Genomic DNA, 12,356 nt, shown 5'->3' on the forward strand with positions numbered 1-12,356 from the left:
GGGGTCATTTTTTTTGAACCAATAAAGCTTTTTGCTGATGAGCAGAAACCAAGGCCATGCACTGAGAATAAAAACCCATGCCCACTTGTAATGTGCCGTCTTCCATGTGTCTTTTGGGTCTCACCATTGGGGTTGCCGGGTCTAGAAGGGTTTTACCTTCACCACCTTTAGAGCAAAAACAGGGCTCAAGCCTGTTCCTTCCCATGACATGCTTCCTTCAGAGGCCCACAGCCCTGGGGACCAGCCTTATTCCCTAGAAGAGCCAGCTTTTCTATACACTCTACACTAGAGTTGGGTAAAGCTCACGATCCAGGTCCTGGAAAGCTGATGCCTTGGAAAGGATGAGCAGGAGGGCTCCTGGCTAAGGTCCTCCTCCTTCTCCTCCTTTGTCCCCTCCTCCCCATCTCCTCCTCCTCCTCCTCTTCTCCCCTCCTCTTCCTTAAAATGCCTTTTGACAAAGTTAGTCCCCCGTATAGTAACTGCTTTTCCTGCAGACGTTGGCCGCTGCCCACCTCCTCTTCCCTTTGTTTTTAAAGTTCCATTTATTACATTTTGGCATCATGACTGTGTTAGACTCCAATCTCTGATCAGAGAAGGCAAGCCATTTACCTTCTGGGATGCCATAGCTCCCAGATGACTCCCTGTAGCTCTCACCCGGGTATACAACCAAGTTCTCTGCTCCCTTTTAAGTCACCCCCTCTAGAAAAGAGCCCTGTCTCTTGTCCAGGGTTCCTTAGTAAAGTGTGTTGGTGGAGGACAGCCAGTGTTCCCTGGTGGTTTCTCTGGGATGTTTCTGAAGGTGCTGGTTCAAAAGGGACTGGCCTGGCCAGCACTCGGGAAGCAGAAGCAGGTGGATCTCTGTGAGTTCGAGGTCAGCCTGGTCTACAGAGCTAGTCCAGGACAGGCTCCAAAGCTACAGAGAAACCCTGTCTCGGAAAAAAAAAAAAAAAGAAAGAAAGAAAAGAGATAGGCTGGCCATGGTGGCTCATACCTTTAATCCCAGCCTTGGCAGGCAGAGGTACTGGATCTCTGAGTTCAAGGTCAGCCTGGTTTACATAGTGAGTTCAAGGATAGGCAGGGCTATGTTGAGAGACCCTGTCTCAAAAAACAAAAATAACAACTGTTATGAAGTTATTAAGACTGTTTTCAGTAATTCCTTCCTGGAGTAGCACTACTTCCCCAGCCCTAGAAAACACAAGAGATGCTCTGAAATAATGCCCTTGCTGCCATCTCTAAGTGATATCACACACACAGCATGCCATCTCTACACTTAAACTAAGGAGCTAAATAATTGGTGTGAGGCCTGGCAGTGGTGGTGCACGCCTTTAATCCCAGCACTCGGGAGGCAGAGCCAGGCGGATCTCTGTGAGTTCGAGGCCAGCCTGGTCTACAGAGCGAGATCCAGGAAAGGTGCAAAGCTACACAGAGAAACCCTGTCTCGAAAAACAAAACATACAAACAAACAAAAAAATTGTGTGTTTGGGAAGTCAAACAACAACAAGAAATTAAGCATCTTTTCATGAAATTTAAGCCAAGCAAATACTTGAACCATCAGCGTGGCCCAGTGGTTCTCAACCTTCCTAATGCTGTGACCCTTTAATACAATCCCTCATGTTGTGGTGACCTCCAACCATAAAGTGACTTTTGCTGCTGCTCCATAACTGTAATTTTGCTTCTATTAGGAATCGTAATGCCCATATCTGATATTTCTGATGGTCTGAAGCCACACCTATAACAGGGTCATTTGACCCCCAAAGGGGTTACACCCCACAGGTTGAGAAGCATGGGCATTGCTGGAGCCACCACACTCCAAGGGAAGTATCTGTCCCTGCTCCCCAGCAGACCTAGGCTCTGTGTACAGACTCAGCTGCTACTCAGTTCCCTCCATGTCCCCACAACAGAGAAGCAGCTCCCTTTAGCACAGACTTCTTCCCAATGCCGCACATGGATTAGGCTGATCCCTACTACTATGCTAGGAGTGCTCTGCAAGTGACTTGTTCTGAGTTTCAGGTGTTCACACTAGGCCTATTCAAAATTTTTGTTTACGAAATTGATTACAGAGCAAGTGTGTATTCTCTCTCTCTCTCTCTCTCTCTCTCTCTCTCTCTCTCTCTCTCTCTCAACAAGTGCTGTACCACAGAGCTACATGCCCAGTCCTCTAGACCCAGGAATGTCCTTTAGTCCCTTAGCTCATTTGTTAAGTGCTTGAGTATCCCCTCCACCATATAAACTGATATGGTAGTACATACTGGTAACCCCAGTACTTAGGGAGAGGCAGGAGGATCAGAAGTTCAAGATCATCCTCAGCTACCATAGTAAGTTTGATGCCTAGCATACATAAGATACTATTTCAAAAATAAATAAATAACTATATGAAAACTTACTTGAAAGAGAGGACTGGTATACTAGTTACTTCTTTTGCTGGGAAGAGACACCATGACCACGACAACTCATAAAAGAAAGCATTTAATCTGGGGCTCATAGTTCTGGAAGCATAGAGTCCACGATCATCATAGCAGGGAACATGTCAGCAGAAGGCAAGCACGGCATGGAGCAGTAGCTGAGAGCTCACATCTTGTTCCACAGGCATGAAGCAGAGAGAGAGAGCTAACTGGGAATGGCACAAGTCTTTTGAAGCCTCAAGCCTTCCCAGTGACATACCTCCTTCAACAAGGCCACACCTCCTAATCCTTCCCAAACAGTTGCACCAACTGGGGACCAAGCCTTCAAACATGAACTTAGGGAAGCCTTTCTCATTCAGACCACAGCTGGGGAGGAAGAGCAGAAAACAGTTGCCTTCATACCTAAGAGCATCTGCCATCTTCCCAGGGACCCCAGTTCACTTCTCAGCACTGACAGTGGGCAGATCATGAACAACTGGGGATCTGAAATTCTGGCTTCCTTAGGTACCTACACATGCATGGTACCACGCACACACACACACACACACACACACACACACACACACACACACACACGGCATACACGCATGCACATAAACTAAACTGAACAAAATTAAAAAAAACAAAACAAAAAACATTGAACTAGCTTATCCAGAAGGTCTCCGCCAGCTCTAAAATTCAAGTTCTTTTTGTTGTTGTTGTTGTTTTTGTTTTTTTCAAGACAGGGTTTCTCTGTGTAGCTTTGCACCTTTCCTGGAACTCACTCTGTAGACCAGGCTGACCTCGAACTCACAGAGATCTGCTTGCCTCTGCCTCCCAAGTGCTGGGATTAAAGGCATGTGCCACCACCGCCTGGCTTAAAATTCCGAGTTCTAACTCAACAATAACAACAAAAATTAAACATGCCTGAGGAGATAGCTCAGTTGGTAAAGTGCTCACTATGGAAGCAAGAAGTTCTGAGTTTCAATTCCAGAAGCCATGTGAAAAACCCAGCAATAGTGATGTGTTCTTGTAATCCCAATGCTGGGGAGATAGAGACAGGCAGAACACTGGGACTTACTGGCCTGCCAGCCAGCCACGCCTACCTAGTGAGCACCAGATACTAAGAGACCCTCTCTCAAAAAGCTAGGTGGATGGCTGCAGAGAACACCATCCAAGAGTGACCTCTGGCCTACATAGATCCATATGCACACAGGATACACACACACACACACAATATGTATGTGTATGTCTATACAGTGCTGCATGTTTGAAGACAGGAGCCTAGACACCTCAAGTATCCCTGCCCCCCTCTTTTTTCTTTAAACATATGCACAAATAAAATCTAATAAAACTTAGTGATTGGAGCCCAGATTGTTGATAGTATTATCATCTAGCTGATTATATAGTAGACTGGAAAAGTGTTTTGGAATTTGATGTAGAAAGAGCAGTCATTTGGAAACCCAGAGTTGTAACCCACTGCAATGTTGTACATTTGAGAAATGTGAGGTGCCGCCACTTGAGGCAAGGTGGAAAGTGATAGGAAGTCACAACATGCCCACACGGTTGGGCTTGCCCTGCGGACCACCAGGTTATTTCCGGTTCAAAATGGCCATTTCCGGGTTGGAACATACTGCGACTCCGTGGCTTGTAACTCCGTGGCTTCCCAACCCTGACAATCGTTCGATTCCTCCTCTAGTCTTTAGCTGTTATTAACAACTATTGGAGCCTGAATGGCATTTTCCCACTCTTTTATCTCTCTGGAATGCAGCGTAATTGTGTGCTTTGAACATGACTGCATACCAGGATACTGGGACATGTGCCAGCAGGCTTTCCCTCAGGCCCAGCCACCTGTATCTGTATCAAAGACAAATGCTCCACGTCCCTCAAGTGTGAGATTGCTTTTCTAAATCAACCCAGGCACCAACCAAGCTTGTGCCCAGCAGGATCTGTGAGAGGATATGGTACGCTTGTCTCCTGTCCTTGGACACTCATCCACTCATTCAGGAAACAAGTACAATATTGATCACGCCACGCATGTGTACACTGAAGTTGAATTAAGCAAAGCCCCCACCCCTTTAAATTTAGTCTTCATGAGAAAGACAAAGCAAATATGTAGCATGTCAAGGGAGGATTAGGAAGCCCAGCATAGAAAGTAAGGTGAGCACAAGATGGGTGAATAGAATAGTCAAGGAATGAATGCCATTGTGGCAGAGACATTTGTTTATTTATTTATATTATGTGTACTGGTGTTTTGCCTGTGTGTGTGTGTGTGTCTGTCTGTCTGTCTGTCTGTCTGTCTGTCTGTGTGAGGATGCTGAATATCCTGGACCTAGAGTTCCAGACAGTTATGAACTGCTGTGTAGGTGCTGGGAATTGAACTCAGGTCCTCTGGAAGTGCAGCCAGTGCTCTTAACCACCGAGCCATCTCTCCAACCTGGCCCCCTAATCCAGAGGTAGTTAAAGTGAGCTGGGTGAATATGGGCCTTAAAGGGTCAGCCCTGAAGCAGGAGATCACAGATTGAACTGGTGACTCAATGGGAAAGTGAAAATGATGAACTCAGAACCTGGAGGCTTCTGTGCAATGAAAGTTCATAGGAGGATCTAACAGAGGGTGCAATGAGCTACCCCTACAGCTGAAAGGAGTCCAAGGATATGTCAGGCTGTGATCTAGAAGACAATGGAAAGCTTCTACTATACCTAACCTCCTAAGAGTACCAAAAGACCCAAGCCCCATTGCCATGTCATTATCCTATGGCACACAAAATAGTGAGAAGGAAATGCCACCCTCGTGTGTCTGGGGCATCCAGTCAGTGAAATGAACAATGGCTATTGAAGAGACTCTAGCCAGCCTGAGCACGGCAACATGACTCTGGCAGGCCTCACCCTTCCCCCAGTCCCTCTGCCTTGCTAAAAAACCATTAGATTACATTCCTAAAGCTAGCCACCAAGGTCGAGTCCCTTATTTGGCCAATTCCTCCTCCTGAGGCTGACTACTGAGGTCCAGCTATTAAAGTATTGAAGTCCGGTGATCAAAAGTCCCCTTTGGCTCATCTAATGAACATGCCCAGTTAAAATTAAGCACCTCATCCTAATAGGTGCATCCTAAATTTGACTTTAATAAATCACCATTTGCCTGTGGACCACATCTGTCTCCTCTCTATCCAGAGGTGGTCCTTTGTTGGAGTTGTCATCCCATCCTGCCCCCCCAAACATCCCTGCCCCTCTCCCCTGTTCCCTTCTCCTTCTGTCTCCTGTCTTTGTCTCTTATTCCCTGCCCTCTGTCCCCTTGCACCAAATTAATCTCCTTTGTACTGAGAACTTGGTCTTGGGGGTCTTGACCCAATACTGATTCCTCCAGTTATTGCTGGGAGTTTTCTACTCATCTCCAAGAGGCACAAAGAAAACAATCTATCCAGGTGGCGGTGGCACACACCTTTAATCTCAGCACTCGGGAGGCAGAGGCAGGTAGAGCTCTGTGAGTTCGAGGCCAGCCTGGTCTATAGAGTGAGTTCCAGGACAGCCAGGGCTACACAAAGGAACCCTGTCATGAAAAAAGAAAACAGTCTTGACCTACACCTTCCATCCTCTAGCTCTCAATGCCACAGTTACCATCTGGGCCACAAACAGGTGTTGTGCCCACTCACCTCCCCTGAGACTTGCTGCAGCCATCTGACGCCTCCTGTGACTACCACGGTAGTTTCCTGTGCCGGGTGCCACCCTTTCCTGCCAGGGCCCAGGGGTCAGCAGTTGTCTACTTGTCCTCTTACAGGAGGGTCACCGGCCACTTGCGACTTGGGGGCCAAGGAAAATCGGGTTGTTCTTAGCAGCGCATCCCTCCTCCAGACACACCTCATCACCATTGTCCTGAGGCTCTCAGGCTGGTAGGGTGGAGGCTGCTAGATAGAAAACTCCAGAAGAGCCAAGAAGACAGAGGCCTGGTCTGTCCTTGGAACAACTTTCTTATCTGTTGACAATACCAACCACCTCCCCCTCAGGGTCCACGTCTTTGTGAGTGTGCAGGGACCGCCCCCAGCCCGGCCTCAGTCCTCACTTCTGAAAGTTCCTCAAGCTGCACAAAGGTTTCGGGTGGAGAGGAGGTGGGGAACTGAGAAGGGAGGGGGCTATGCTGGTTCCTCACATCTTCAGCTCAAAAGGAAGGTATTTGCTGCCTTTGTTCTCTTTCAGACCTGTCTGTACTGGAAAGGCCTGAGGGATCGAGCAACCAAGGGGGAAGGGATGCCTCCACAGAGATGTCTTGTCATCTAAGACCGTCCCAGCCCCAAAACTTCCAAAAAAGGAAGTCTGCTCTGGGTTGTTTTTCACACAAGGCAATTTGGACATTTTTTTTTCCAGAAATATAAGAGCTACTCTTAACACCTTTGCGGGGCAAAGGCCCGCCACAAGAGCCCAGGCTTCCTTCCTGGGAGGGCCACACTGCCCTTGTCCCTTGGTAGAAGATGCCCGGCAGGAAGAATGAAAAGCACTGAGAAGTCCCAGGGTCTCGCCCATCACACTCGGGGGGGGGGGGGGGGTCATCAACTCGGCAGGGAGAAACACTGAAGAAAACCTGAGAGAGGCCCAGTTAGCTCTGTGAGGGGACTCTGTGCTCTGAGAGCAGAGGGTCCGCTCTCCTGTCCCCAGGGCCTCAGAGACCACTCAGGGAGACAGCCCCACATCAAAGGCAGGAGTCCCCACAACATGCATGAGACCATGTCACATACAGAGCCGTGGAGACACAGAAGAATGCCCAGGTCTCTAGAGGGAAAGATCAGAGGTGGCAACTATTGGGCTACATTTTTCCTTTTATTAAAAAGAAAAAAAAACATGTTATTATCATTTCTTTTCTCTAAAAATAACATTTGATGGTTGTAACAATCTGAGCAGAGAGCCTTCAGAGAAGAAAGTAGCAGTTTTCTCAAGGCCTACAATCCAGAAAGGACCAGCACAGAGCTTCAGAGAGGACTGTACTGGAATTTTACAGAATAAAAGAAAATGCTGATAAAATGAAGATACTTGGGCACCCATTGTACAAAATGAGATGGAAGAAGGTCTGTGTGTAACACATGCACCCAGAAGGAAGTAGCCATCCGGAGCCTCCACCATGCCAAGGGAGGACCTGAGAGTGGGTCCCCCAGTGAGCAATGCCTCAAAAGTATGGGGTGGGGGAGTTGTGGATGTTTTGTTTGCAATAGAGCCCAATTTGGCCTCGAACTTTGTACCCTCCTGCCTCAGCCTCACAAGAATGGCTACAGGAACGCCCGTTTGTTCAAGAAGAAAAGTAACACTGAGGGTGGAGGGCAATGGGGTACTTCATTCAATATAAGAGACCAAGATTAATGTCACTGTAATAGCAGAGCAGGCTCCCTTTAATGAGCTCGTGTGTGTGTGTGTGTGTGTGTGTGTGTGTGTGTGTGTGTGTGCGCGCGCGCATGCGTGTTTGTGTGTGTGTGAGTGTGTGTGAGTGTGTGTGTGTGTGTGAGTGGTGTGTGCGCGTGTGTGTGTGTGTGTGTGAGTGTGTGTGCGTCCGTGCGTGCGTGCGTGCGTGTGTGTGTGTGTGTGTGTGTGTGTGTGTGTGTGTGTGTGTGTGTGTGTGTGTGTGTGTGTGTGTGTGTGAGTGAGTGTGTGAAGGACTGAGCCAGACAGTTTTTACTAGTGGTCCAATTGATTTTCACAACAATGTTGTGTAAGAACTTTTACTGTTGCCAGTTTACATCTAAGAAAACACAACAGGGCTGGGGACTTAGCTCAGTGGTAGAGCGCTCGCCTAGCAAGCGCAAGGCCCTGGGTTCGATCCTCAGCTCCGGCAAAAAAAAAGAAAAAGAAAAAGAAAGAAAGAAAGAAAAAGAAAATACTACAGAAAGAGAAGCTGGCTAGAATCTGACCCCCAGGTGATTTTCAACTAGAATTTGTGTCTTCCTAGAGAGGACTTGTGAAAAAATTCTGGCATTAGAGGCATTTATGACATAGTCTGCAACCCCCCATCTCCATCAAGAGTCTTGGCTCAAGTCGGGCAGTGATGGTACACACCTCTCATTCCAGCACTCAGGAGGCAGAGGTAGGTGTGGATCTCTGTGAGTTCGAGGCCAGCCTGGTCTACAAAATTCCAGGACAGCCAGGACTGTTACACAGAGAAAAACCTGTCTCAAAAAACAAACAAACAAACAAACAAGCAAAAAGGTCTTCGCCTGCCAATATGTATATAAATTCAGTCTATTTCAAGCCAATCTAAACCTCTTATGGCAGCATATGCATATAATCCCAGCACTCAAGACCCTAAGGCAGGAAGGTTGAGAGTTCAAGGCCAACTTGAGTTACTTAAGAAGACCCTGCCTTAAAAAATTAGCAAGAACAAAAGCAATCCTAACAGTTTATAGTCATATGTCACACTCGACTCCTAAAATGATTTTGAAAGGTTTCAAGGAACACTAAAAGAATCTGGTTTAAAACATGCACCATCTTGCTCCTCAGAAATAAGTGGTTTTCTTTCCCTATTCTGAGAAAGTATTCCCCACCTTCATATATTAATTTATTAGCCAGAGTCGGGCGGTGGTGGCGCATGCCTTTAAATTAACCCAGCACTCGGGAGGCAGAGCCAGGCGGATCTCTGTGAGTTTGAGGCCAGCCTGGTCTACAGAGCGAGATCCAAGACAGGCACCAAAACTACATGGAGAAACCCTGTCTCAAAAAAACAGAGGGGGTGGGTAGGGGGTGTGTGTGATTACACACAGAGGGAAATACTTTTTTATCTATCATCAGTCAGGGTTCTGAGGTCAGTTCCACCTGGCTTCCCTTGAGGCCCCATTCACGTTGCGGCTCACACAGCATACGCCATAGTCTCCAATGGCTCACAAGGGCAGCCTGGCCACCAGTCCCCTAGTGCAAGGGATCTAGTAAGGAATCCTAGTTTTTATTCAGACCTGAAAGAAATGTATGCAGTGACTTAGGTTCCAGCCCTGGAGCCAACTGCCACCAAATCTTCTGTTTCCAGATAAGCAGGCTCCCCAGAGAGAGGTGGTGAGAGCCTGGCATGGTAGGGTTTCCTGCACTTTACAGGACCGGTCTGCAGCCCCTGAGACCCTGGGAGAGCCAGAACAAGCAGGGCTTGCCTGGGCTCAGGAAGCCAAGGACTCCAATGTCCATTGGGGAGAGGTCAGGGAGAGGCCAGGTAACAAAGGTACTGATGTCATCCCTTTCATTTTCCTGGAGCTCCACCTGGTCTGGAAAGCATAGTTAGGAGGCTCTCTGCGTGCTCTATACACTCTTCTGGACATATGTAGAGCCAAAAAGAAGGGGAATGAGAACCAGACTTGGAACATTCTCCTAAGCTTGGGCCCTTCAGGTCAGTGCTGGGGAGGAACCCACAGGCACCTCAAATTGGAGGCTACTCAGGCTTGGTACTGGAGTACAGAAGAGCCAAGCCAACAGCAGACAGGCCCTCCCCAGAAGTGCTGAGTCCTGAGAAAGAAACAGGCTCCAGAGGTCCTGCAACACAGGCTCAGTTCTATTCCTATCATGACACCGGAACAGAGGTTATCAAAGTGTGAAACTCAGACTATCACCTGCAGAGCATCTATTTATAAAGCCTGTCCACCCACTGAACCACAAGCAGGTGCCAGAGCTGCACTTCTCTCTAAACAACTACTTCTAGTGCTGTTTAGACTGTTCAGCATGCTGAGAACCACACTCTAAAACCAGGCGTGGTGATGCGCTTTTCTAATCCCAGCACTCGGGAAGCAGAGGCTGGAGGATCTCTGTGAGTTCAACGCCAGCCTGGGCTACATAAGTGAACAGAACAGCCAGGGAGATGTAGAGAGATACCATGTCTCAAGAAGAAAAAAAAGAATAAAAGAAAGGAAGAAAGGAAGAAAGAAAGGAGGGAGGGAGGGAGGGGAGGGGAGGGAAAGAGGGAGGGAAGGAAGGGGAAAGGAAAAAAAGAAAAGAAAAAGTTGGGTGGTGGCAGCACACACCTTTAATCCCAGCCCTCGGGAGACAGAGGCAAGTGAGTCTGGGTTCAGGGCCAGCCTGGTCTACTGAATGAGTTCCACGACAACCAGGGCTACACAGAGAAACTCTATCTCAACAAACAAAAACAAACAAAAAAACACAAAACAGAAGAAAGAAAGGAAAAGAAAGGAACCATTCTGAGTCCTGAGCCTGGCTCACACCTATAACCCCACCACCAGGGATATTCACATAGGAGGGTACCATGAGTTCAGCCAACTTAGGCTATGAAGTGAGATTTGCCTCAAAACCAAAGAAGAAGGGTCAACAAGATGGTTCACTGGATAAAGGCACTTGCTGCTAACTCTGATGGCCTGAGTTTGATTCCTGAGACCACCATAATAGGGGAGAACAGACTCCTCCAAGTGTCCTCTGACCTCATCCATGTGTCATGGCATGTGTCCAGACACTCTAAATAAATAAGAATAAGTAAGTAAAAATAACACACAAATTACTTTAAACCTCCATCTTTGGACCCCGGAGGCTTATAACACTTAGAAAACTGGGTGAGGGGTTGGGGATTTAGCTCAGTGGTAGAGTGCTTGCCTAGCAAGCACAAGGCCCTGGGTTCGGTCCTCAGCTTTGGCAAAAAAAGAAAGAAAGAAAGAAAGAAAGAAAGAAAGAAAGAAAGAAAGAAAGAAAGAAAGAAAAGAAAAGAAAAGAAAAAGAAAAAGAAAACCGGGGTGAACAATCAAGTCTCTCACTCCCTGACCCTCTTAACCACGTGTACCCCAGATGCCAGAGTGCCTGTGGGGAAGAGCAGGGTTGAAAATGGAGTTCATGAGCTGGTGGAGAGCTGAGCATTTCCTGTGCCCCGTGCCTCATTAGCACACTGGCGGAGGTGCTTCCTGTCAGTGGCTCTTTCCATTCTGCCAGAGTGGGTTGCTGTTTTCACGCTGCTCTGGGGGTTGGAGGAAAAAGAGTTTCTCACAGATCCTCTGGGCAGTTTTTTTCCCCTGTACCTTTCATGTTTCCACCAACAGGCAGAAACTAGAGAATGACCCCAGCCACTTCACATTGGGAACGTCAATGCCTGGATGAGAGACAGCTCACTTGCTGCAGTGGGCGCTGTGGCCACCTCCAGTAAACCAAACCTGATGCTTCTGAACCTTGCACCAACTCAGCCTGGAATTTCAGGTGAAGGTAGGGAGGATTGGGTTTTATTGTTGTTGTTAGTAAGAGTACACTTATTTATAGTGTGTGTGTGTGTGTGTGTGTGTGTGTGTGTGTGTGTGTGTGAGAGAGAGAGAGAGAGAGAGAGAGAGAGAGAGAGAGAGAGAGAGCGAGATCAGAGGACAACTTGTGGGAACTGGTTCTCTCCTTCCACCATGAAGGTGGTGATGGGGCAAACTTGGGTCAGGAGGCTGGCAGCAAACACCAGCTCGACCTGAGGAGCCATCGCACCAACCCAAAAAAAAAGGGAGTCAGCTGGGAGAAAGTTCTAGAGCAGAAGATTAAATCTTCAGAAAGAAAAACAAAACCAAACCTTATTTTTTTTTTTTAATTCGAGAACTTTGGTGAATACAATCCAGGAAGAACGGCTGGGAAGCTATACTGGGAAGCACAGCCCCAGAGTTCCACCTTAGTACTCCATACCAAGTGTGGTGGCTCATACCGTACATCCCACTATGAAGGAAGCAGAGGCAGAAGGATCGGAAGTTCAAGGTCATCTTCAGCTATATATCCTGGCTCCATAAAGAGTCCTAAGATACCTTGATACATGAAACCCTACATGAATGGCTGTATGGCAAATCCCAGACTAGTCTGAGATACATGCGACCCTATCTAAATAAATGAGAAATTTCAAGAGTAAACAGTGATACATTTGGGGAAACAAGGAGATTTGGGGAATTTTATGTCATTCTTATATTATCTACTTTTTTTTTATAAGGTGGTTGTATGCAAAATACATACCAATTTGCCTTTTTTCCTACGAATCAGCATCTTAGAAAGCCAGGAAAAGGGCAGCCA

General features: G+C 47.4%; 1 non-coding gene across 1 annotated transcript; it reads left to right on the plus strand.

Annotated features, from left to right (window-relative positions):
• Positions 1-8,115: 8,115 nt before the first annotated feature.
• Trnaa-agc lies at positions 8,116-8,190 on the plus strand. Its single transcript has one exon. It is a non-coding gene; the product is annotated as a tRNA-Ala (tRNA).
• Positions 8,191-12,356: the final 4,166 nt, after the last annotated feature.

Source organism: Onychomys torridus, chromosome 11 (genome assembly GCF_903995425.1).
Source record: "Onychomys torridus chromosome 11, mOncTor1.1, whole genome shotgun sequence".
Classification (NCBI taxonomy): domain Eukaryota; kingdom Metazoa; phylum Chordata; class Mammalia; order Rodentia; family Cricetidae; genus Onychomys; species Onychomys torridus.